The sequence below is a fragment of the Felis catus genome, chromosome A2 (assembly GCF_018350175.1).
Source record: "Felis catus isolate Fca126 chromosome A2, F.catus_Fca126_mat1.0, whole genome shotgun sequence".
Classification (NCBI taxonomy): Eukaryota; Metazoa; Chordata; class Mammalia; order Carnivora; family Felidae; genus Felis; species Felis catus.
This window is the reverse complement of record NC_058369.1, coordinates 105,317,331-105,340,921: the sequence shown is the minus strand read 5'-3', so window position 1 is coordinate 105,340,921 and position 23,591 is coordinate 105,317,331. Positions and strand designations below refer to the sequence as shown.

General features: G+C 33.7%; 1 long non-coding RNA gene across 1 annotated transcript; it reads left to right on the top strand.

The window, feature by feature from the left end:
- The first annotated feature begins 14,367 nt into the window (after positions 1–14,367).
- LOC123383890 lies at positions 14,368–16,121 on the top strand. Its single transcript, XR_006594243.1, has 2 exons — positions 14,368–14,616; positions 15,833–16,121. It is a non-coding gene; the product is annotated as an uncharacterized LOC123383890 (long non-coding RNA).
- Positions 16,122–23,591: the final 7,470 nt, after the last annotated feature.

The following is a 23,591-nucleotide window of genomic DNA, read 5'->3' as shown; positions in this document are numbered from 1 at the left end:
ATCAAACTGGCTAGTGGTTTATCAATTTTGTTAATTCTTTCAAAGAACCGGCTTCTGGTTTCATTGATCTGTTCCACTGTTTTTTTGGTTTCAATAGCATTAATTTCTGTTCTAACCTTTATTATTTCCTGTCTTCCGCTGGTTTGGGGTTTTATTTGCTGTTCTTTTTCCAGCTCCTTAAGGCGTAAGGTTAGGTTGTGTATCTGAGATCTTCCTTCTTTAGGAAGGCCTGGATTGCTGTATACTTTCCTCTTATGACCGCCTTTGCTGCATCCCAGAGGTTTTGGGTTGTAGTGTTATCATTTTCCTTGACTTCCATATACTTTTTAATTTCCCCTTTACCTGCTTGGTTAGCCCATTCATTCTTTGGTAGGATTTTCTTCAGTCTCTAAGTATTTGTTACCTTTCCAAATTTTTTCTGGTGGTTGATTTCAAGTTTCATAGCATTGTGGTCTGAAAATGTGCATGATGTGATCTCGATCTTTTTGTACTTACTTAGGGCTGATTTGTGTCTCAGTATATGGTCTATTCTGGAGAACATTCTGTGTGCACTAGAGAAGAATGTATATTCTGCTGCTTTAGGATGAAATGTTCTGAATATATCTGTTAAGTCCATCGGGTCCAGAGTGTCATTCAAAGCCATTGTTTCCTTGTTGATTTTTTGATTAGATGAACTGTCCATTGTTGTAGCTGGGGTGTTGAAGTCTCCTACTATGATGGTATTACTATCGATGAATTTCTTTATGTTTGTGATTAATTGATTTATATGTTTCTGTTCTCCCACATTTGGCGCATAAATGTTTACAATTGTTAGGTCTTCTTGGTGGATAGACCCCTTGATTATGATATAATGCCCTTCTGCATCACGATACAGTTTTTATTTTAGAGTCTAGATTGTCTGATATAAGTGTGGCTACTCTGGCTTTCTTTTGTTGATCATTAGCATGATAGATGGTTCTCCATCCCCTTATTTTCAATCTGAAGGTGTCTTTAAGTCTAAAGTGGGTCCCTTGTAAACAGCATATAGATGGATCTTGTTTTCTTATCCATTCTGTTACCCTATGTCTTTTGATTGGAGCATTGAGTCCATTGATGTTTAGAGTGAGTACTGAAAGATATGAAGTTTTTACCATTGTGATGCTTGTAGAGTTGGAGCTTCTGGTGGTGTTCTCTGGTCCTTATATTTGTTGCTTTTGAGATATATATATATATTTTTTGATATATATATTTGTCTAATATTTGTTGCTTTTGATATATATATGTATACATATATGTATATATATGTATATATATATATATACACACACACATATATATAGGTATATATATGTGTATATATATATATATGTATATATATACACATATATATACCTATATATATGTGTGTGTGTATATATATATATATATATTTTTTTTTTTTCATCTTTTCTCCCCTCAAAGGGTCCCCCTTAAAATTTCTTGCAGGGCTGGTTTAGTGGTCACAAACTCCTTTAATTTTTGTTCATCTAGGAAACTTTTTAATCTCCTTCTGTTTTGAATGACAGCCTTGCTGGATAAAGAATTCTTGGCTGCATATTTTTCTGATTCAGCACACTGAATATATCCTGCCACCCCTTTCTGGCCTGTCAAGTTTCTGTGGATAGGTCTGCTGCAAACCTGGTCTGTCTTCCCTTGTAGGTTAGGGACCTTTTTTCCCTTGCTGCTTTCATGATTCTCTCCTTGCCTGAGTATTCTGTGAATTTGATTATGATATGCCTTGTTGATGGTCGGTTTTTGTTGAATCTAGTGGGGGTCCTCTGTGCTTCCTGGCTTTTGTTGTCTGTGTCTTTCCCCAGGTTAGAAAAGTTTTCCACTATGATTGCTCACATAACGCTTCTACCCCTATTTCTCTCTCTTCCTCTTCTGGGACCCCTATGATTCTGATGTTGTTCCTTTTTAATGAGTCACTGATTTCTCTAATTCTTAAATCATGTTCTTTTGCCTTAATCTCCCTCTTTTTTTCTGCTTTGTTATTCTCTGTAAGTTTGTCTTCTCTATCGCTGATTCTCTGTTCTGCCTCGTCCATCCTTGCCGCTGCATCCATCCGTGATTGCAGCTTAGTTATAGCATTTTTAATTTCATTCTGGCTATTTTTTACTTCTTTTATCTCTGAAGAAAGGGATTCTAATCTATTTTTGACTCTAGCCAGTATTCTTATTATCGTGATTCTAAATTCTGGTTCAGACATCTTGCTTGTATCTGTGTTGGTTAAATCCCTGGCTGTCGTTTCTTCATGCTGTTTCTTTTGGGGTGAATTCCTTCATTTTGTCATTTTGAAGGGAGAAAAGGAATTAATGAAGTAGAAAAATTGAAATTAAAAAAATTAAAATTAAAAATACTAAAATTAAAAAATTAAAAATACACACACACACACATACACACACACATACACATGAAAATCAAATACATAATGCTAGATCCTAGGTGTGTTTTGGTCTGGGTGTTGAAAGTGGTTTGACAGATTAGAGAAAAAAAAGGGGGGGGGAGGAAAAAAAAAGGAAATTGAGAATTTGAAAAAAATGAATACACTGAAGTAGACTAAAATGAGATGATGGGTATAAAATAGAATTTGAAAAAATATACACAAAAGTAAGAATATAGTAGAAAAATTAAAGAAAAACATTTTTAATGAAAACTAAAAATAAATATGAAATTTTTCTTTTTTCTGTATTTAAGAAAAAAGAAAAGAAATGAAAAAGTGAAAAAAGATAAAAAAAGAAAAAAGAAATAATTTTAAAATTTTAAAAATTGAATACACTGTAGTAGACTAAAATAAAATGATGGAAGTAAAATAGTATTTAAAAAAATTTGCATAAAAGCAAAAAATATAGTAATAAAAATTAAATAAAAATATCTTTAATAGAAATTGAAAGTAAAGATGAAGTTTTTCTCTTTCTGTATTCAAGAAAAAGAAAAGAAACAAAAAAGAGAAAAAAAGAAAAGAAGGAAAGGAAAGTTTTTGAAAATTTGAAAAGGTGAATACACTGAAGAAGATTAAAATAAAATGATGGAAGTACAGTAGAATTTGAAAAAAATTACACAAAAGTAAAAAATATAGTAATAAAAATTAAAGACAAATATATTTAATAAAAATTGAAAATAAAAATGATTTTTTTCTCTTTTTGTATTCATGAAAAAGAAAATTATAAAAGAGAAAAAGAAAAGCAAACAGTGTATCAGTGGGTTGTGGGACAACTTTAAACAACCTAATATACTTAATTTAATGAAATTAGCCCAGAGGACAGAAGACAGAGTGGGGGAAAATATTTAACCAAATAATGGTCATAAATTTTACAAGTTTGGGGCTCCTGGGTGACTCAGCTAGTTAAGAGTCCGCCTCTTGGTTTCATCTCAGGTCATGATCTTGTGGCTTTGTGGGCTCATGCCCTGCTTTGGGCTCTGCACTGGCAGTGCGATGCCTGCTTGCGATTCTCTCTCTCTCCATCCCTCTCTGCTCCTCCTCCACTCATGCTGTTTCTGTTTCTCTCAAAATAAATAAACTTAAAAAAAAAATAAATTTTGCCAGTTTGATGACACAAATTCAATAAACTTAATAAGCCCTCTAAATAAGAATGATGAAGAAAACTACACAAAGCACATCATAATCAAATTGCTCAGTGGTAGTGTTAAATAAAAAAATGTTAAAAATAATAAGAATTAAGAGACATATTACAGAGTACAAAAACAAGGACAATAGTATATTTCATATCCTAAACAATTCAGTGGAAAAAAATTTTAAAGAACTAAAAGAAAAAGGTTAGCCTAGAATTCTGTACCTATCAAACATTCCTTCCAAACAAAGGCTAAATAAAAATTTTGTTACAAGGGTGCCTGGGTGGCTCAGTCGGTTAAGCGTCTGTCTTCGGTCATGATCTCACAGTTCATGAGTTCGGTCCCCGCCTCGGGCTCTGTGCTGACAGCTCAGGGCCTGGAGCGTGCTTCTGATTCTGTGTGTCCCTCCCCTCAGCTCCTCCCCTGCTCACACTCTGTCTCTCTCAAAGATGTAATCTTTGTTTTTTTTAAGCCAAATTATGGAAAGAGCCTAAATGTCCATCAACTGATGAATGGATAAAGAAACTGTGGTTTATATACACAATGGAATATTACGTGGCAATGAGAAAAAATGAAATATGGCCTTTTGTAGCAACGTGGATGGAACTGGAGAGTGTGATGCTAAGTGAAATAAGCCATACAGAGAAAGACAGATACCATATGGTTTCACTCTTATGTGGATCCTGAGAAACTTAACAGGAACCCATGGGGGAGGGGAAGGAAAAAAAAAAAAACAAAACAGGTTAGAGTGGGAGAGAGCCAAAACATAAGAGACTCTTAAAAACTGAGAACAAACTGAGGGTTGATGGGGGGTGGGAGGGAGGAGAGGGTGGGTGATGGGTATTGAGGAGGGCACCTTTTGGGATGAGCACTGGGTGTTGTATGGAAACTAATTTGTCAATAAATTTCATATAAAAAAAAACAAAGATTAAAAAAAATTTAAAAACTTTTTTACAAAGTGGAAAGAATCTTTGAACTGTATGCTCACACTACAAGATATGTTAAAGGAGTTTCTTTAGGTAGAAAGACAATGATACCAGGTGGAAGTATGAATCCACAAAAGACATGAAGGGCACAGGAAATGGTAACTAGATAAGTAAATATTTAAGATTTTTTTCATATTATGTAACTCTCTTAAAGATAAGAGACTTTAAACAAAAATAATGTAAAGTGAGATTTATGATATATATAAAATTAAAATGGGCATTAGCATACATATTGAGATTGGAAAATAGAAGTAGAGTAAAACCTTGGTTTGCAAGCATAATTCATCCAGAAACATGCTTGCACTCCAAAGCACTTGTATGTCAAAGAGAATTTCAAGAACTATTGGCTCAGTTGTGATCATGTGAAATTTGGCATCATATTGCAAGACATCACTTGTTTATCAACTTAAGATTTACATATTAGAAATGTTTGCTCATCTTGCAGAACACTCACACAGGAAGTTACACACAATCCAAGGTTTTTTACTGTACTATACTGTTTTAAGGTTTTTATGCTTTATGTGTAGTGATATTAGTTAAAAAATTGTGAAAAGTTAAACATTATCCTCTAAATCCTGAGGCAACCACATAAAATGACAAAGAGTTATAGCTAAAAAGTCCACAACGGAGATAAAATGATAGAAATATTCGCTGATCTAAAAAACTGCAGTATTAGGAAAATAGAAGCAAAGAAAAGATGGGACAGATAAGAAAGAAATGACAAGATAATAGATTTCAAGCTAAACATATTAATAACAGATAAATTTAAATGGTTTAGAAATTTCAAATAAAATGTAGAGATTGTCAGATTGGGTAAGAAACAACAGTTACCTGTGTGAAATAAATTTCAAGTACATAGATATAAGTAACCTAAAAGTAACAGAATGCAAGAATTTATATGATCCTAACACTTTATAAAACAAAATCTGAATGATCATATTAACATCAGACAAAGTAACTTTCAGAGCAAAGAATTTCATCCAGAGATAAATAAGTTTATTTTGTACCAATAAAGAGGTGAATTATCAATACTTATGAATGTATAGGGGCACCTGGGTGACTCAGTGGGCATCAACTTTTGATTTCAGTTCAGGTCATGATCTCACATTTGTGAGATTGAGCCCTCTGTGGGACTTTGCACTGGGTGTGGAGCCTGCTTTAGATTTTCTCTCTTTCTCTTCTTCTGCCCCATCCCCTGCTCACATTCATGAGTTTTCTGTCTCTCAAAAGAAAAAAAACAAACAAACTTATGCACCTATAACCATGATTGAAAATACATAAGGTAAGCATTGCTTAAACCATGAGAAGAAACAGACTAACTCACAAGTATAGTAACAGATCTTCCCAACAATGGATAGAACAGGAGAAAGAAAAATTAGTAAAGTAATAGAAGATTTGAACCACAATGACTTCTCGTCATTGGCATTTATAAAATTCTCTACCCAAAACCAAACATTCTACCCAAAACCAAACATTCTTTTCGTGTACTCACAAACAAACATTACCAAGACAGAGTGCATTGGGCCATAAAACGAGTCTCAAAAGATTGAAAGGGATCTAAGTCATTCAGTGTATGTTAGTGACCACAGTGGAATTAAATTAGAAATCACTAATAGGTTGCTCTCTTGAAAAATCCTCCAAAATTTAGAAATTAAATAATATACTTTTAAATAACATGAGTCAAAGGAAAAAAAAATCAAAGGAGAAATTAGAAGGTATTTTGAATTGAATGAAAAAGAAAATGTGATGTATCAGAATTGTGTAATGCTACTAAAGCAGTGTGAGGGGGAAATTTATAGCATTATAAAGCCCATATAAGGAAAGAAGAAAGATCTCATATCAATGGGTTCAGTGTCTACTGTAATAATAATAAAAAAAAGAGCAAAATAAAACCAAAATAAGTGGGAAAATAATCATGACCAGAGCAGAGATCAACGAGAATAAGAGCAAGATGGGAGAACAGGAAGACCCAGGCTTTGTCTTCCTACAAAGACAGTAACCTAGCAATATGTGGACCAAAATATCTTTATGGGAACTCCAGGACCATCTTCAGAAGTTGCCGTTACACAGGTAGGTGAAAAGTTGAGAACAGTTACATAGAAATGAATGGGAAGAATTATTTGACTTTACTCTCAATTGCCTCACCCTCAAGCCAGCACAGTTCAGTGTCATTGGAGAGAACTAGCTCAGGCTGGCATAGTTGGAGCCAGCCTAATTTGCTTGGGGGGGTCACTGAAAGTAAGAGAAAAAGGGGATAACTTAATCTTCACTGGAGGACCTACAGTGGCACAGAGGCTAATGTGACTGGGTGCCATTGGGAAAATGCACCCAGCTCATGGTTTCTTGGGAGGGAGGGAGAAGAGAGAAGCATTCATCTGGATTTACAGAGGGCTGCCTGAGAAACTGGTTTCTGTATGGCCTGACTTGGATCCCTGACAGGGAATCAAGATACTTTGGATGCCTAGGCATTGCTGAGAACAAAAGGGAGCTGAACAACTTGCTGTTGCAGCACTATAGAACTTGCAGTATTGTGCAGTCACCAGAGGGAACAAAAGATTATGAGCTCCTGAAAAAGAAACCGGTAAATCTCTAATTGGGAAATTTTCAAGCCCAGAGAAGTCACATCCCTACCCTTCAAACGTTTTCAAAGGCCCCCAGAATCGTAGCTGGGTTAACTGACGAAGGTCTTGGGCTGTCCAAAGCCAGCCATAAGGACTGACAGAAGTGCCGTTTTCTCAAATCCAAAAATTGGGAGGAAAAAAAAATCACAAGGACACAACGAAACAGAAACATTGTCCAATAAAAGGAACAAAATAAACCTAAAGAAATTGAGATTGATGTATTACCTAAAAACCAATTCAAAATAATTGCCTTCCAGGAGGTAAATGATCTACAAAAGAACACAGAATAACAACAAAGTCAAGAAAATACATGAACAAAATGAAAATATCAACAAAGAAACAAAGTATAAAGAAAAACCAAATTCAATGACTGAATTAAAAAATTCACTAGAGGAATTTAATGTTGAATTTGATTAAACAGAAGAAAAAAAATCAGTGAACTCAATGACATCATTTGATATTATTAAGTCAGAGGAGCAAAAAATAATAATAATACAGAAAAGTGAAGAAAACTTAAGGAACTCAAAACCAGCTACTACATGCATATGGTAGTTTGAGAAAGAAGAGAAGGGGAGGGGGAGAATATGTGAAGAAATAATGGCTGAATATTTTTCAAATATAAGGAAGGAAATGAGCACTTAAGTTCAGGAAGCTCAAGAAATTCAACTACTATGGATCCAAAGAGGCCCACACCAAAAGACACATTGTAATTAAGCTGTCAAAAGTCAAAGACAAAGAGAAAATCTTGAAATCAGCAAGAGAAAAGCAACTTGTCATGTACAAGGGAGCTCCCATAAGATTATCAGTGTATTTCTTAGCAGAAACCTTTCAGACTAGAAGGGAATGGGATGACATATTCGAAGTGCCCAAAGGGGGAGAAAACCTGCTAACCAAGAATACTAACCTAGTAAAAGTGTCCTTCAAAGATGAAGGAGAAATAAAGACTTTCCCAGGTAAACAAAAGCTGAGGGAGTTCATCACCTTTAGATGTGCCCTTTGAGAAATGAAAAAGAGAATCCTACAAGTTGAAATGAAAGGATGCTATACAGAAAACATGCAGAGAGCATATGAAAATATACAGCTTGCTGGTAAGGGTAAATATATAAGCAAGTACAGATTACTGCAATACTGTATTGGTGGTAATTAAAGCACTTTTGTTTTTGGAGAAAATTTAAAAGACAAAAGCATATAGGGTGCCTGGGTGGCTCATTCGGTTAAGTGTCCGACTTTGGGTTAGGTCATGATCTCATGGTTTGTGAGAATGAGTCCTGCATGGGACTGTCTGCTATCAGCTCAGAGCCTGCTTTAAATCCTCTGTCTCCTTCTCTCTCTGCTCCTCCCTCATGCTCTCTCTCTCTCTCAAAAATAAATATCAAAAAGTAAAAAATAATAAAAGGCAAAAGCATAAAAATAACTATAGGTGCAAAATTATGTTAATAGATACACCATATATAAAGATGTGATTTGTGACATCAATATTACAAAGTGGGGGTGGGGTATGTAAATGAGTAATTTTTATATATGTTTGAAGTTGTTATCACGTTAAAATAGATTGTTATAGTATAAGATATTTTATATAAGCCTCATGGTAACCATAAAGAAAATATCTACAGAAGATACATGAAAGAAAATGTGACAGGAATCAAAGCATGACAACACACATAAAAGAAAATGTGACAGGAATCAAAGCATGTCAGCACACACACACACACACAAAAGTCAATGAAACACATGTCTTTCATAGCAAGTATTTGTTGAAATGCTTTGGAAAAGTGAAATGTAGAGGCATTTTTCCAGCATAAATTGATTGCTTTAAGACCTTAGGATTTTTAGATACACACCAAAATTGAGAGGAAGGTACAGAAATTTCCCATATACCGCTTGTTCCCACAAATGTACAGCCTCCCCCATTATCAACATCACCCCCACCCAGAGCAGTACATTTGTTACAATTAAGGAACCTACACTGACACATCATCACCCACAGTTCATACTTTACATTGAGGTTCACTCTTGGTATTGTACTTGCCACAAATATACAAATGTGTTTATTTACATAATACAAACATATAGTAACATGTGTGCATAAGAGTATTTTCACTCCCTAAAAATCATATTCATCACTCTGACCCCAACCCCTAGCAACCATTGATCTTCTTGTCTCTGTAGTTTTGCCTTTTCAGAATGTGGCATAGTTGGAATCATACAGTAGGCAACCTTTTCAGATTGGCATATTTTACTTAGTAATAAACATTTAAGTTTCCTCTATGTCTTTTCACGGCTTGGTAGGTCATTTCTTTTTAGCACTGAATTATATTCCATTGTCTGTACTACAGTTTATTTATCCATTCAGCTCCTGAAGGACATTTTGGTTGCAGCCAACTTTTGGCAGTTATGAACAAAGCTGTTATAAGCATCCGTTTGTGGATTTTTGTGTGGAAAGAAGTTTCTAGCTCTTTGGGGTAAATACCAAGAAGCATGATGGTTGGATCATATGCTATGAATATGTTTTGTTTTGTAAGAAACTGCCAAGCTGTCTTTCAAAGGGTACTGCTTTGCATTCCCACCAGGAATGTATGAGTGTTCTTGTTACGCCACATGCTCTCCAGCATTTGGTGTTATCAGTGTTTTGAATTTTAACCATTCTAAGAGATTTGTAGTTGTATTTCATTGTTGTTTTAATTTGCATTTCCCTGATGACATATGGAGCATTTTTTCACAGATGCTTATTTAGCATCTGCTTACCATTTTTGGTGAGATGTCCTTAAGGTCATCAGCCACTTAGATTGATTTTAAGATATATCCAATCTTTTCATTAAAAAAATTTTTTAGTGGAAATGTAAAATTCTAAACATGAATGGCTTTTTGCCATTAAATATAATATTAGCCAATTGGATGTACTTTATGGCTATTTTAAATGCATTCTAATATAGTTAGTAGAAAGATATTTACATATTTTAATTTTTATTAATTTTGAAAATATCTACTTTCAGCTACAAAAATTATTATAGTTCACAATTAAACAATATAGTTTTAGGTGCTAAAAATATGAATGTTATACATAAGCCTGAGGATTTTGGAATTTTGTGCACCTTAATGTATGAATTATATGATGATATTTTGGCCAGGTTTCTTCTGTCAGTTAAAAGCATGTTATTAGAACTAAAGAGGGAGGTGGGGAGTAAAAGTAGATTTTGTATTTCTCTTTGTTGCTAAAATATAAAGAGCTAACAAGTATTTTATGAAAGTATATAAATAATAGGATATCTGATATCCAATGTGCCTTAATATAGATTGTCTACAAAAGAGAATAGCTTGCTGGTGAGTGAAAGTATAGTTTTTAAATATGTCACAATAAATTGTTAATAGGCAATATTAATTTCTCTTAGTAACTTACATAGAATTGGTCATTTTAATTCATAGTAACTATAGCATTTGCTGTCTAATCAATATTTAAACTTTATTTTAACAGAAATGATGTTTGGTGATCTAATCTAGCTGTGTCTCTATTTGAAAAATACTGAGTAATTTGTGTAATTAGTAGAGTCAAATTTTTCCTCTTAATAGTGGTGCATTCATACTTTCTAGAAAGTGAAAAAGAAATGTAAAATTATTTGGAAGATTCAGATGCTGTTTTGAGAAAAAAAAATTACTTCCTGGATATTAGGTAGTTCATTAGGTAAGTATGTTGCCCTCAAAGTGAAATCTCATGTATGAGAGGAAGTCATTTATTGCAGGCTACTACTACCTTTAACTTTGGAAGGATGGGCAATACTTATGTATCTTTACTCTGTAGAAAGGGTTTACATTGTCTTATTTCAGGACCTGTCTGAGCACTCATGTCTGTGGTTTCCGTTATTCATTATGCCAGAATCAATGTGGCATGGGTGTCGTTAGTAGCAAATGAAATGTGAGCTCTATATGTATCACTGTTGAATATTTTTAATTGTTCACTACTTTAGTATGACCCATGATTTTCCAAATGATAGTCCCTTTTTTACGCAAAAATGTGCTCTTTCTTCATTAGTAATACATCTTAAAGTTCTACCTCATGACATGTAAATACATATAGATCTTTCCCTTTTAAAAATGTCAAATTGAAGTATATTGTACAACATACATCTAGTTAAATGTATAGCTCAATGAACTGTTTACAAAGTGAACCTTATGTAGCCATTATTCAAATCAAGTTATAGAACTACCTCATATTTCAGAAAATTTTCTTATATCCCTCTCAGGCATTACCTCTCTCTCTCCATCCCAAAGTCACTACTCTGCTGGCTTCCACTTCCATGATTTAATTTGGCCAGTTTAAATTTATGTAAATAAGACCACCCAGAGTGCATTCTTTTCTCTGGCTTCTGTCACTCAGCATTATGTCTGCGACTTGTCCATGTTGTTGCACATATGTACAATGAAATTTGATATGTTTACCGCTTTTTGGCTATTTTGAATAATGCTGTATTTACCTGTCTTGTGTGCATGAATATCATTTTGGGGGTGATACATAAGGGTAGAATTGCTAACATCATAAGGATGTATATATATTCAGCTCTGTTCAGCTTTAATAGATACTGCCAGATAGTTTTCTAAAATGGTTTTACACGTGTATGAGTAGTAAAAGAGAATTCCAGTTCTATATCAGCCCACCACCACTTTGTGTGGTCAAACTATTTATCCAATATTAAATGTGTAGTAGTATCTTATTGTACTTTGTATTTGTGCCCCTATGACTCATGATTTTGACTACACCTTGATTTTATCAATGATCACTTAGATAAATGTATTCTCATAAGTGAAATGCTTGTTCAAATCTTTTGCATATTTTAAAAATTTCCTGCCATTTCCCCATTAATTTGGGGAAATTTTCATATATTATGAATGTGAGTACTTTGCCAGATCAATATATTATAAATATCTTCATCTAGTTTTGTGTCTTCTAAAATTATTAGAATGGAGAAAGAACTGAGGGTATTAGATTATCTGCATCAGTGTTTTTCAAAATTAACTACACATTAGAGACCCATGGAAAGCTTTAAAACCCCTAATGTCCATGCTATACCCAAATGAATTCAGAATTTCTTTGGAACCTAGGAAGTGGTATATTTTAATTGGTGTAGAGAGCGTGTAGGCAGAGAAAATCAGTAAAGGAAGGACAATAGGGAACACATTTGGTGCATATTAATTTGAGCTAGACTGTAGGCTTCACAGAATACAAGAATGGTGAGTCTTACTGGAAGTAAAGCTGTACCTTATAGAATTTTGAGTCCAGAATAAAGATTTAGATTAAGAATCAACAAATAGTGGGGTATGACAAGTTTTTTGAGGAAATTAATGTGATTTGTCAATATATCAGGAGAATTAAAGTGGCAGTGGGGTAGGGCTAGATTGGAAGTGGGGGAAGCAAGAGCATAATTTTAAACCAATACCTGTGGTCTGGCTTCTGTAACTGCTATTCATCAGAAACTACATGGTGAGTTTTATGTGTATGGGATTTTACAGGCAAGAGGATATAAAGCTATCATATTTTGAGAGGAATCTGAAACTCTCCAGAAGCTAAAGATAACTAGATTAGAGAAGGAAATTAGTTAATGGTTATTACGCTTTGCCACTCAAGAGTTACTGAACATCCAAACCCTGTTTGTGGTAGTTGACGTGGAAAAGAGATGACTGATGGTAAAGATATTTGTGGGTGGACTAAGGTGTTGTTAGAGGGCGGGTAGAGGTGTGTGTGTGTTGGGGGGGGGCGTGTAGAGAGAGAATGAAAGAGAGACAGAAAGAGGGAGAGGTGGTGGCTGACGAGAGAAAAAGGGAGAGAGAGGAGTGGGGAAAGGATATAAAAATATAACGAACTAAAAGGGGAGAGAATGAAAAGAATGGACATGTGGTTAAGAGGAAAATGATCAAGATGAATGAGGTATGGAAAAGGTATTAATTTAAGCATTTAAACCTCGACTTTGACAATTAGATATATAGAAATAAATTTCTAAATTAGATACATAGAAATAAATGTCTAAATTTTTTTTAAGTTATGAGAAAGAAAAGTCAATCATCAATCCAGGCTCTTTATGTTTTTCCCATAAGCATTCAATGGGTATGGGTATGACAGGGAGAAGACCAATTTTCATCCTAGTCATTTGTTCTTTTCTGATAAAAATACATTCTTTTATTTTCTACTTGGTTGTCTACATACTAAAATTTTAAAATATGTATTGAGGGGTGCCTGGGTGGCTCAGTCAGTTAAGTGTCCGACTTTGGCTCAGGTCATGATCTCACAGTTGGTGAGTTTGAGTCCCACATCGGGCTCTGTGCTGACAGCTCAGAGCCTGGAACCTGCTTCAAATTCTGTGTCTCCTTCTTTCTCTGCCCCTCCCCTGCTCATGCTCGCTCTCTCTCTCTCTCTCTCTGTCACACACACACACACACACACACACACACACACACACACAAACATTAAAAATTGTTTAAAAATAAAAAATATGTATTGAAAACAGAATAATATTCTTTCACCATAGATTTCAAACAAATAATCATTCTAAATGATAAAAACATGTACTTAGAAGTTGAGATTTAGACACAACTGTTGAAAGAACTTAAGAATTCATTATAATCGTGAAGGGATAAATTTTTAAAACTCCAGTTTTCTAACGTAAAAGTAGGAAAGAATTATTGCACAAGGATCTGACAGATGAGCTAAATCTTATCACTGCTTCACAGATAAGGCTAGGGTGAATGAAACACTTAAGTGGTTAATGAGAAAAAAATTGGCAGAGTCCTACATTCAACCATATAACATATGTGTAGGGTCAGACTGATGACATTAAGTGCCATTGGGTTAAATAAGAAAACAGTGAGAGAAATTGTAGGTTTAGATTTTGGCAGATTAGGTTCATAGGGGAAAAGCACATTCAATTTATACCAATAAAATAAATTGAGGGTTGCTTAAGAGTAGTCTCTGCAAATGGTTATCATTTCAAACAGAGTGAGTCATCATAGAGTCTATCTGTGCTATCATTATCTTGCCACTTGATAGATTGATTTCTACAGCTCCAGTAAGCACATCAGCTTTTCATGATAAAATTAAATTTTGCCCTCAACATTTAGCAATCTGATAACCTCCATAGAGCTAAATATATTAAGTAGCAGCTTAGTTTTCTTTTTTTCTCTACTCCACCCCCCCCCCTTTTTTTTTTTTTTACTTGTTATACCTTCAGAAATTGGTTAGGCATTATTAAAATCAATGGAGTTGGTAAATTCTAATCTGTCTCCTATTGTTGGTTATTTTTTTTCTAGCATATCTCAGTAACCTAGAAGCAAACTCAAGGATGGTAGATACCTGTTGGGATTTTGGCAGAGGTATGGGAGGAAAAGCCAAGGACTGCAAGGAAAGATACTGATGAGATTATTTGAAATAATAGGTAATGGAATCTGAGCTAGATGGAGGGGGTAATCAAGTAGGATGAGGCCACCAAGCAGGAAAAATTTAGAGAGCATAGCCATCTCAGATATGTTATAGAACACTGAGTGGGAATGATTCAAGCAAGAGAATGAAAATCTGGTATTTATACTTAGAGTGTAATGTCTTTTAAAGAGGAGATGCTCAATAAATATTCCTTCTGTTGCCTTTTATTTCCTCCTCATTCTAGGGATAAAGAGAATTTGATGTGTGATATTATCTAACTCCTTTGATTTATAAAAATAGAAAATTTTATTCTTTGAAATGATTCCCGATGTTAAATAAAAATAGAGATACAATGACTATTGGATGTTAGGAAAGGAGTATGAAAAAAAGGAAGCTACTTTTAAATGACTAAGAAATATTATTTTTACTTTACTATTCATTTTTAAAGTCTCCTTTACTGTAACAATTATAGTGTTCACATTTTTTGCAAGGTACTGATTAGTCACAGTTGGAATTAGAACATATGAAGTACTAAACTACTCTATAAGAAATTATATCACGCTATTAGCCATTTTCAAATTCCATGTATATTAAATAACCTAAGGTGTTACATTATAGATATTCAAATTACCTTTGTTACCTTTTTATGGAAAACTTGCTTAAAGATAGTATAAAAATCTACATAATATACAAATGAATAAAAACATGTGTTACAGTAAATCAACTATGATGCCAACTCTTACTGTTTGACAAATTCTCTTTTGGAAGCTTTCATTATAAAAGTAATAATAAGAGACTAATCTATAATTATAACTGCTTTTAGATGACAAGATAAAAACATTTAAATGCAAACATTAATTTGTGATGAATTATACTGCCTGATAGGATGCAGTGAAACCTTTGTCCAAATCTATAGGGGGTTTGTTAAAAATGACTTAAGCTTACTTTTGGTGTCTTTATTTCACCTTACCTACTCATCATGAGATTGCTCTCATTTTAATAAAGGAGAGGGAGGGACAAATATTAAACCAATAGATGTGAAGAGAGATTTGCTTTACCATTTTATGTCTATTGTTGAAAAGTATGTCAAATTTATACATGAGTTTTGGTGGATATAAAAAGATTGAAATTTGTGGCAAAGCAAAATGTGCTCAAACTTAGATGGAGTGAGTGAAATTAAAGCCTATAGAAATATAAGATTCTTAGTAATTACTATGCTTTTTGACCTTCAGCTTTGCTTATAAAAGAAATAAATGGCTCCTACCCTCAAGAAGCTTACCATTTAGAAGAATAGACAAGCAAATGTGTGTACAACAAGTAAAATGATGTTCAAGATATATGATTGGGTGAGGAAGCAGCAAAAGGAAGACAATACTTCACTGGAAACTAGGTGGGCAAGCTGGATTTAATCTGTTTGGTTTGATATATTTATACAAATACAGATTGTCAATTGTACAATCTGACAAATACAATTTGTCAATACAGATTGACAAATAAAGATTGTCAAAATCTTAACAAGTACCGTGACTTGTAATTCTTCAGTAACGACCACAAAAGCTCATTCTCTGAGGATATGATTTCTGATGCTGAATATGTATTGGTCCCTTGTCAGGATATAATGACTCTTCACAGAGCTATAATCATGGACTAACTATTTCCCCTTATTTATTGATTAACAAGATTTTTTTTTTTACAAGTGATACTGTTACTAACTAAATAGATTTCCAACGATGTAAATGGTTGTGTATTCCCAGAAAAAATAATGAAAAAACCTATTGCAGCTGCAATCTACTTATCTTCCTAAAGAAACCCATGCATGACAACGTTAGTTTAAGATTAAGACTATCAATGTGTGATTTAATACAAATATCTCAGGAATTTTAGTGATTTTAGGAGTCTATTATTTTGAAAAGAACATGATAACTCTATGAAAAGACAAAAAAAGCACCTTGATTTAGTAAACATGTTCTGGGACTGCTTCTAGGTTGTGTGGTACTGCTGGGTGATAAGCTTGATAAAGAAGCTGGTTTGTGTTTGGAGTACAATCTATACCACTGGCAGTATGGATTAGAGAAGCTAGAGATCTGGAGAGGAACTGGATGCATGTTGGGTTGCACAGAGCACCATTTTTTTTTTTTAATTTAATGTGGGAGCTTTCAACACTGAAAAATTGTAGTTTAAAGTATTTTTAAGCCAAGAAATGAGCTTCAATAAATTCTTTAAGATTTGATTGAAAAATCAAGCATATCTATCTATATCTATATCTATATCTATATCTATATCTATATCTATATCTATATCTATATCTATATCTATATCTATATATCTATATATCTATATCTATCTCTCTTTTCATCAGAAGAATGAAACTTGAACTTACAGAAGTACACTTAAATATGCAGGGATTCATAGAAACATTCAATACCTTGAAACATGTGATAGCTTAAAAGAAATATGTAAAAAAATTCTATATAATTAAGTTCAAACTTTAAAAATGCTGACAATGGAATCTCTGGTTAATGTCTGGTACCAGAAATTCTTCACTGAAGAAGCAAAGCTAGAGGAAGGTAATTAATCTTCAAGAGGGAAAGTGTTATAATAGCAATTGTCCTTTTTGAGACATATAATTGAATTTTGAGAATCATAGAATCATAGAATCATCTACTTTTAAAGGTGAAAACAAAGAACATGTGTGAATTTATGACATTTCCTTAGCATAATTTTACTTTTTTAAAGAAGAGTCTCAAACTATTAATCTAGGTGAGAAATCTATAATAACTGATCAAAATCTGTCTTGAGGCAAGCTGACTAAATAGCTTATGATCCCACAGTTAGTGACAAGGAGTTTTAATGTTTTTTATCAACAGCGACTTCATGAGTATATTCTTTTCACATTCATTTCCTTTTGATGTTGCCACCTTAAAATATTTTTTTTTTTGATGAATTATACAAAGTTTACAGCATTACTTTGAGTCACAGGACTCGTATGCCCTTCAGTGATAAATTTACAATGAAAGTCCTTCTCTCCCAGGAGGAATGGGGGGAAGGAAAGTTTCATTCACTATTCAGCGCAGTACCCAGGGCAAGGAACTATGATGTGCGATAGATTTACATCGCTAAATAAAATAGAAAGTTTTCTTGTAGTTTGGTGTTTTCCATCTATTGAATAAACAATGATCAGGAATAAGACAGGGATGTCCATTCTCGCCAATGTTATTCAACACAGTGTTGGAAGTCCTAGCCACAGCAATCAGACAACATAAAGAAATAAAAGGTATCCAAACTGGCAAGAAAGACGTCAAACTTTATTTGCAGATTACATGATACTGTATACAGAAAACCCCAAAGACCCCACCCAAAAAATTAATCTTTTTTTTTTTTTTTTTTAACAAATTGTGCTGTGTCTGTGAACGAACAGTGTTCAGGATGTAAAACAGCAGGAGACTTATTTAGAGAGGATGTTATTGGAGGGCCTTCTTGGGAAGGTGACTTAAGCTGAGATCTGGAAGATCTGATGGAGAAATCACTAGGTGAAAACAACTGCATATGGCTTAAATGAATCCATATAAGGAAGAGGAATGACATTGTCTACAGTGCCACCCTTGCAGATCAGTCAGTTAAGAAGCATGACACATAGTTATTAGGTTTGATAACAAAAAGTTACCAAGTTGTTTTGGCAAAAGCAGTTTCCAATGAGTGGAAGAGAACAAAATTCAAATTGCTCAGAAGTGAGTAATGAATGAAGGTTGATAGTAGGGAAAGGAAAGACATGAATACAGCAAATACCAAAAACAGTTTATTTAGCCAATTTCATGTTGTTGGATGATTGAAATACTTGACAACACCAATTGTAAGTTAATAACAATATTACATTGTAAATTATTATAAGGGAGTATTACACAACCATTAAAAGTGATGAGTTTTGGGATGAGCACTGGGTGTTGTATGGAAACCAATTTGACAATAAATTTTATATATTGAAAGGAAAATAAATAAAAGTGATGTGAGAAGAATATTTAATGATATATGAAAAATCTCACTAACTTATAAATTGAAAAGTAGGAGATAATATTGGATATACAAAAAATTGGATATATAAAAAATATAAGTGATGATAACACATCTCCCTATGAATATATATAAATAGATGTGTCAATATTGGTTGTAATAATAATATATTATGTCAATATATGTTTATATATATAAATATAACTGCAAGAGTTTATATTTGTTGAATATAAACAGGTGTTACATAAATATAAACAGGTGTTATCTCTGTGTGATAGTTTCATTTACATTAATATTTTTACAATAAATTACTTTTCTAATAACAAGTTAAAAATCACACATTGTAAATAAAGTATAATAGCTCTAAAATTACATAGATTTGGTTCAAATCTATGTCCTGCTCTTCACTAACTTCTCTCCAAGTGGAATTATAATAGATTCCTTATAAGGTGTGTAAGAAGATCATGTTGACAATGTATGAAAACTTTAACACTTTATTTTTTTTATTATTTATTTTTTTTTAATTTTTTTTCAATGTTTATTTATTTTTGGGACAGAGAGAGACAGAGCATGGACGGGGGAGGGTCAGAGAGAGAGAGGGAGACACAGAATCGGAAACAGGCTCCAGGCTCTGAGCCATCAGCCCAGAGCCTGACGCAGGGCTCGAACTCACGGACCGCGAGATCGTGACCTGGCTGAAGTCGGACGCTTAACCGACTGCGCCACCCAGGCGCCCCAACACTTTAAAACATAATTATACTTTCAATAATTTATTGCTACAGACTGAATGTTTGTGTCTCTCTCAAATTCATATGCTGAAACCTAATCCCCAGTGTGATGGTATTTGAGTGTGGGGTTTTGGGAAGGTAATTAAGTCACGAGGGTAGAACCCTCATGAATTACATAAGTGCCTTCAGAAAATTCCTGGCCCATTGTACTATATGAGGACCCAGCAAGAATATGAGTTTCTGTGGACTAGGAAGTAGGATCTCACTAGACACCAAATCTTCTGGCATCTTGATCTTGGACTTCACAGCCTCCAGAACTATGGGAAATATTTTTTTGTTTGTTTGTAAGTCACTTGGACTGTGGTATAAAATATTTATTTTTATTTTATATATGTTATCATATATAAATATATTTTTAATTATACTTATAAGAGATATATATTCAGTTCAGTATATAAACAGAACAACAATGCAATAAGCTAGGGAAAGGCAATAGAATTTTTAGTGAAAAGAATTATTGGTTAAGCTAGTGGGTATAATATATAACATTAGTGAGTCTGTATTGCCTTATATTTTTAGAATAAAAATAGTAATTTTTGTTAAGAGCAAATCTTTGTTATCCAGAATATATATCCTTTGAAAATTTTCTGTGTTAAGTATTTCCAGAAGATATCCTGTCATCATTGACAACATGCTTATGTATCCTATAGAAACCAGATGTGACCCATTGAGATGTTCAAGGGATAGTTGTGCTTCTGGAATTCGTAGAATAGAACTCTAAAAGGTTAACGCAGTACAATGTAGACAGCACTTCTAAATTGGGACCACAAAAAAATGAAAAGTGGTTTTCCTATATGACTTTATAAAAGCAGAGCCAGGTCATTCAGTTTTTATTTTAAGGTTAGTTTGGAAGATAAACCAACTCCTTTTCTTCTCATGAATATGCTTGTGTAGGTTTTGTAGTAAAATTTATTCCTTTCTTAAAAGTAATGGCAAAAAGGAAATAAAGGTTTCTATACCTAGGGCTAATACAAAATTGCAACTCAGATGAAATTTCTCTTTCATGTACCCTCTAATATAAATCCAGGTTCATAACTTTCAGCTTTTTGTTTTGGCATTCTATAAAAATGATCATTCAAGTTGAGTTTAGTAAATGTCTATTTATTTACATAAAAAGCTCTACATACCAGACATGTGCATTAATTATCTTTTATTATAATATTTATTACTGTCCAACAATTATGATATCTGGATACACAGAGGAAGATGTTGACAGACACAGTCCCTACCCTTAAGGTAGTTGTAGTTTATGATAACATGGATGAGAAGAGCCACTTAAAGAGTATTGGGGAAAATAATATCAACATCTAATAAGAAACTTAAAAATAATAAACTGATGTTTTGGTGCATTTTGGAAAAAATCAGCAAAATAATTATAGGTGTATATTTAAATAGGTTTAAAAAATTGTTTTTAATGTTTTCTTGTTTTAATGTTTCTTGTTTAATGTTTAATGTTTCTTGTTTCTTGTTTTAATGTTTTAATGTTTTCTTATGTTCCTGGGGAGAAATTAAAGGAAAATATAAGACCATAGTGATAACTTGATTAGTGAAAGGAAATAAATCAGAGAGAGCCAAGGGGTAGATACGCTTGATATCAGAGAGATTTCTGGCAGTACAGTGATGAGTTTTATCCATCAGGAATATAATTAGATTACATATCAACTATGAAAATACAGTTATATGATGAAGTCATTAGTAACCAATAATAGAGAGCTTCATAACAGGACTGGTAAGATGGCAGGAAGCAATACGGACAAAGTATTTGGTATTATTTAAAAGATCTTTCTTTTATGTCAGACAATTCTAGTACTGGTTTGCCTACTTATTGTAACTTAATCTCTAAGCTTACATTTTCTTTTCTGTAAAATACAGATAGTAAACCCTTTCTGTTATGCCAGCAGTAATGGCTTATGGTTTTGGATTGACCATCAAGTTCACGAGACAAATACTTTTAACCAGCACCAATATTTTTTTCCTTTGGATTTAAGGAAGGGAGAGGAAGGAAATAGCACAGCACACAAAGCAACACCATAGCATAGGCCATGTATTCTGCATGACTAACATGCGTTGCTTTTGATATGCCAGTCATTCCATACTTGGGACAATGTAATCATGAGATAAGATGCTAGACAACCTAGGTTTAGGGGAGTAATCAGCACTGCAGTCCCTTTTGCTTTTTTCTTAATTAGGCAAGCAGTTGCCTCAGGTGCTCATAATTGACCCCAATCTTCAAAAAAGTTGCTTTTTATCAATATAGATTGTTCATTATTTGCTCTGGACAATAAAACAAGTACTTGGTTTGATACATAGTTCTTGGCTGGATTCTCACCTTCTATCTGGTGTCCTATTTTTGTATTAATTTTGTGAACTCTATTACTAGGAGACTTGCCCAAGGATCACATTCTCAGGCACCCGTAAAGATAAAGCCACAGATATGGCTCTTAACTTTTCCCTTCCAGTGTCACCATATGGATTGCATGAGGGTTTAATGAAGTTCTATGATTTTAATGCGTAGCACAGTGTATGACACAGAGTGGGAATAAATATCAGTTAGCAATTATCCTTATTAGTAAGGCTCGACATACAAGATTGGTACTTAGTTCTAAGGTTTTATCTCACCAGGTTCTGTTTAGGATATGAAATCTATATCACTGGGTTATCAGTACTGCTACCACCGCCATTACTACTGAACACACACACTTTTTAATTTTTCCTTTAGTAATTACATTTGGAAGAAAATTTTTCATCACTTTCTAATCAAGATACTTGATTTTCAGAGTGCCTGGGTGGCTCAGTTGGTTGCGTCCAACTTCGGCTCAGGTCATGATTCCGCACTTCGTGGGTTCAAGCCCTGCGTCGGGCTCTGTGCTGACAGCTCGGAGCTTGGAGCCTGCTTCGGATTCTTTGCCTCACTTTCTCCCTCTCTCTCTGCCTTTCCCCTGCATGCTCTCTGTCTCCCAAAAATAAATAAATATAAAAAAAATACTTGATTTTTCCTTTATTTCTATTTTTGTTACTAAATGGACACTTAGGTATATATGTAAATAGCTATTATGGAGAAATAATTAGGTTGTAATATCAAAACTATGTTTATTTTATAGCACTGGACTTAATTCTGTGTCTCCACTCAGGTGAAGTTGCTTAAGATCTTTTTTCTGTCTTCAGCACATTACTGAAATAATTGTCAAAGTTTAGTGAAATTTGTAAATAGAAATCGATGTTCTATAGCATTAATTTATATACACACTTACCCTTTAGTGTCATAGCTCTTGAAGCAAAGCAGACGGGGAGGTGAAAGCATTTTGCATTATTAGTCTTCAGAGGACCATAGAAGTAGAGCAAGGAAGGGAAGCAAATAAAGTTGCTCTGTTTTTTTTTTCAGGGCTGCTTTTCTCCTATGACTTCCTGAATCCATAAAATAAAGAAATATCACACTTTTGAGTATCTGCGGGTCCTCTGACCCTAGGCAATCTTATTTTTAAGATTTTAGAGAGTTTAGGAGAAAGTTGTTAGAAGAATTTTATTTTTAGTTATGACATTGTTTCTTCTTTCTCTTCCATTCCTGCCGTTTCTTTTGCCCATGAGCTCTTCTTATTTCTAATTTAGTCTGATAGTATTAGAACTTACTTCAACCAACCAGTTCAATTTAGAAAAACCCATGGGGATGGTGTAAACAAAGTTTTAGAAAAGTATGACAATAATCATCAACCCAAATGAACCCAATTCTCCTGTTATATTCTATCAGTTCCTAAATGTGTTTTATAAACGATGCTTCTTTCCCTGGGAGTAAAAACTCTTCTCTACGATCCTTTTTTTTTTTTTTTTAAATAATCTATGAATTTCCATAGGGGAGAATAAATGTTTTTAAAAATTGCTTTTAAAAGGAAATGTGCCAGGAGATCAACAGAGGCAACTCTTTTCAATGATTCTGTGCTTACATGATATGACAGTTTATAGCCCAGCAAGAGTTAGGGCATTTAGATGTTTAGTAACCATAATGCATTAGCTTCCCAGTGAGTTCAGGACTTAATCAGGACTTAATCACGTGCTAGTGAATGCAGGCTTAATAGTAATATATACTGAGGCCTTAGCATCTCAGGCTGGGTGAAAAAAGGAGGAAGTAAATATCCAGCCTTGATGGGGTCAGAAATATGAATACAGTTACAGAGCTAAGTCTTGCAGTAATTATCTGCAT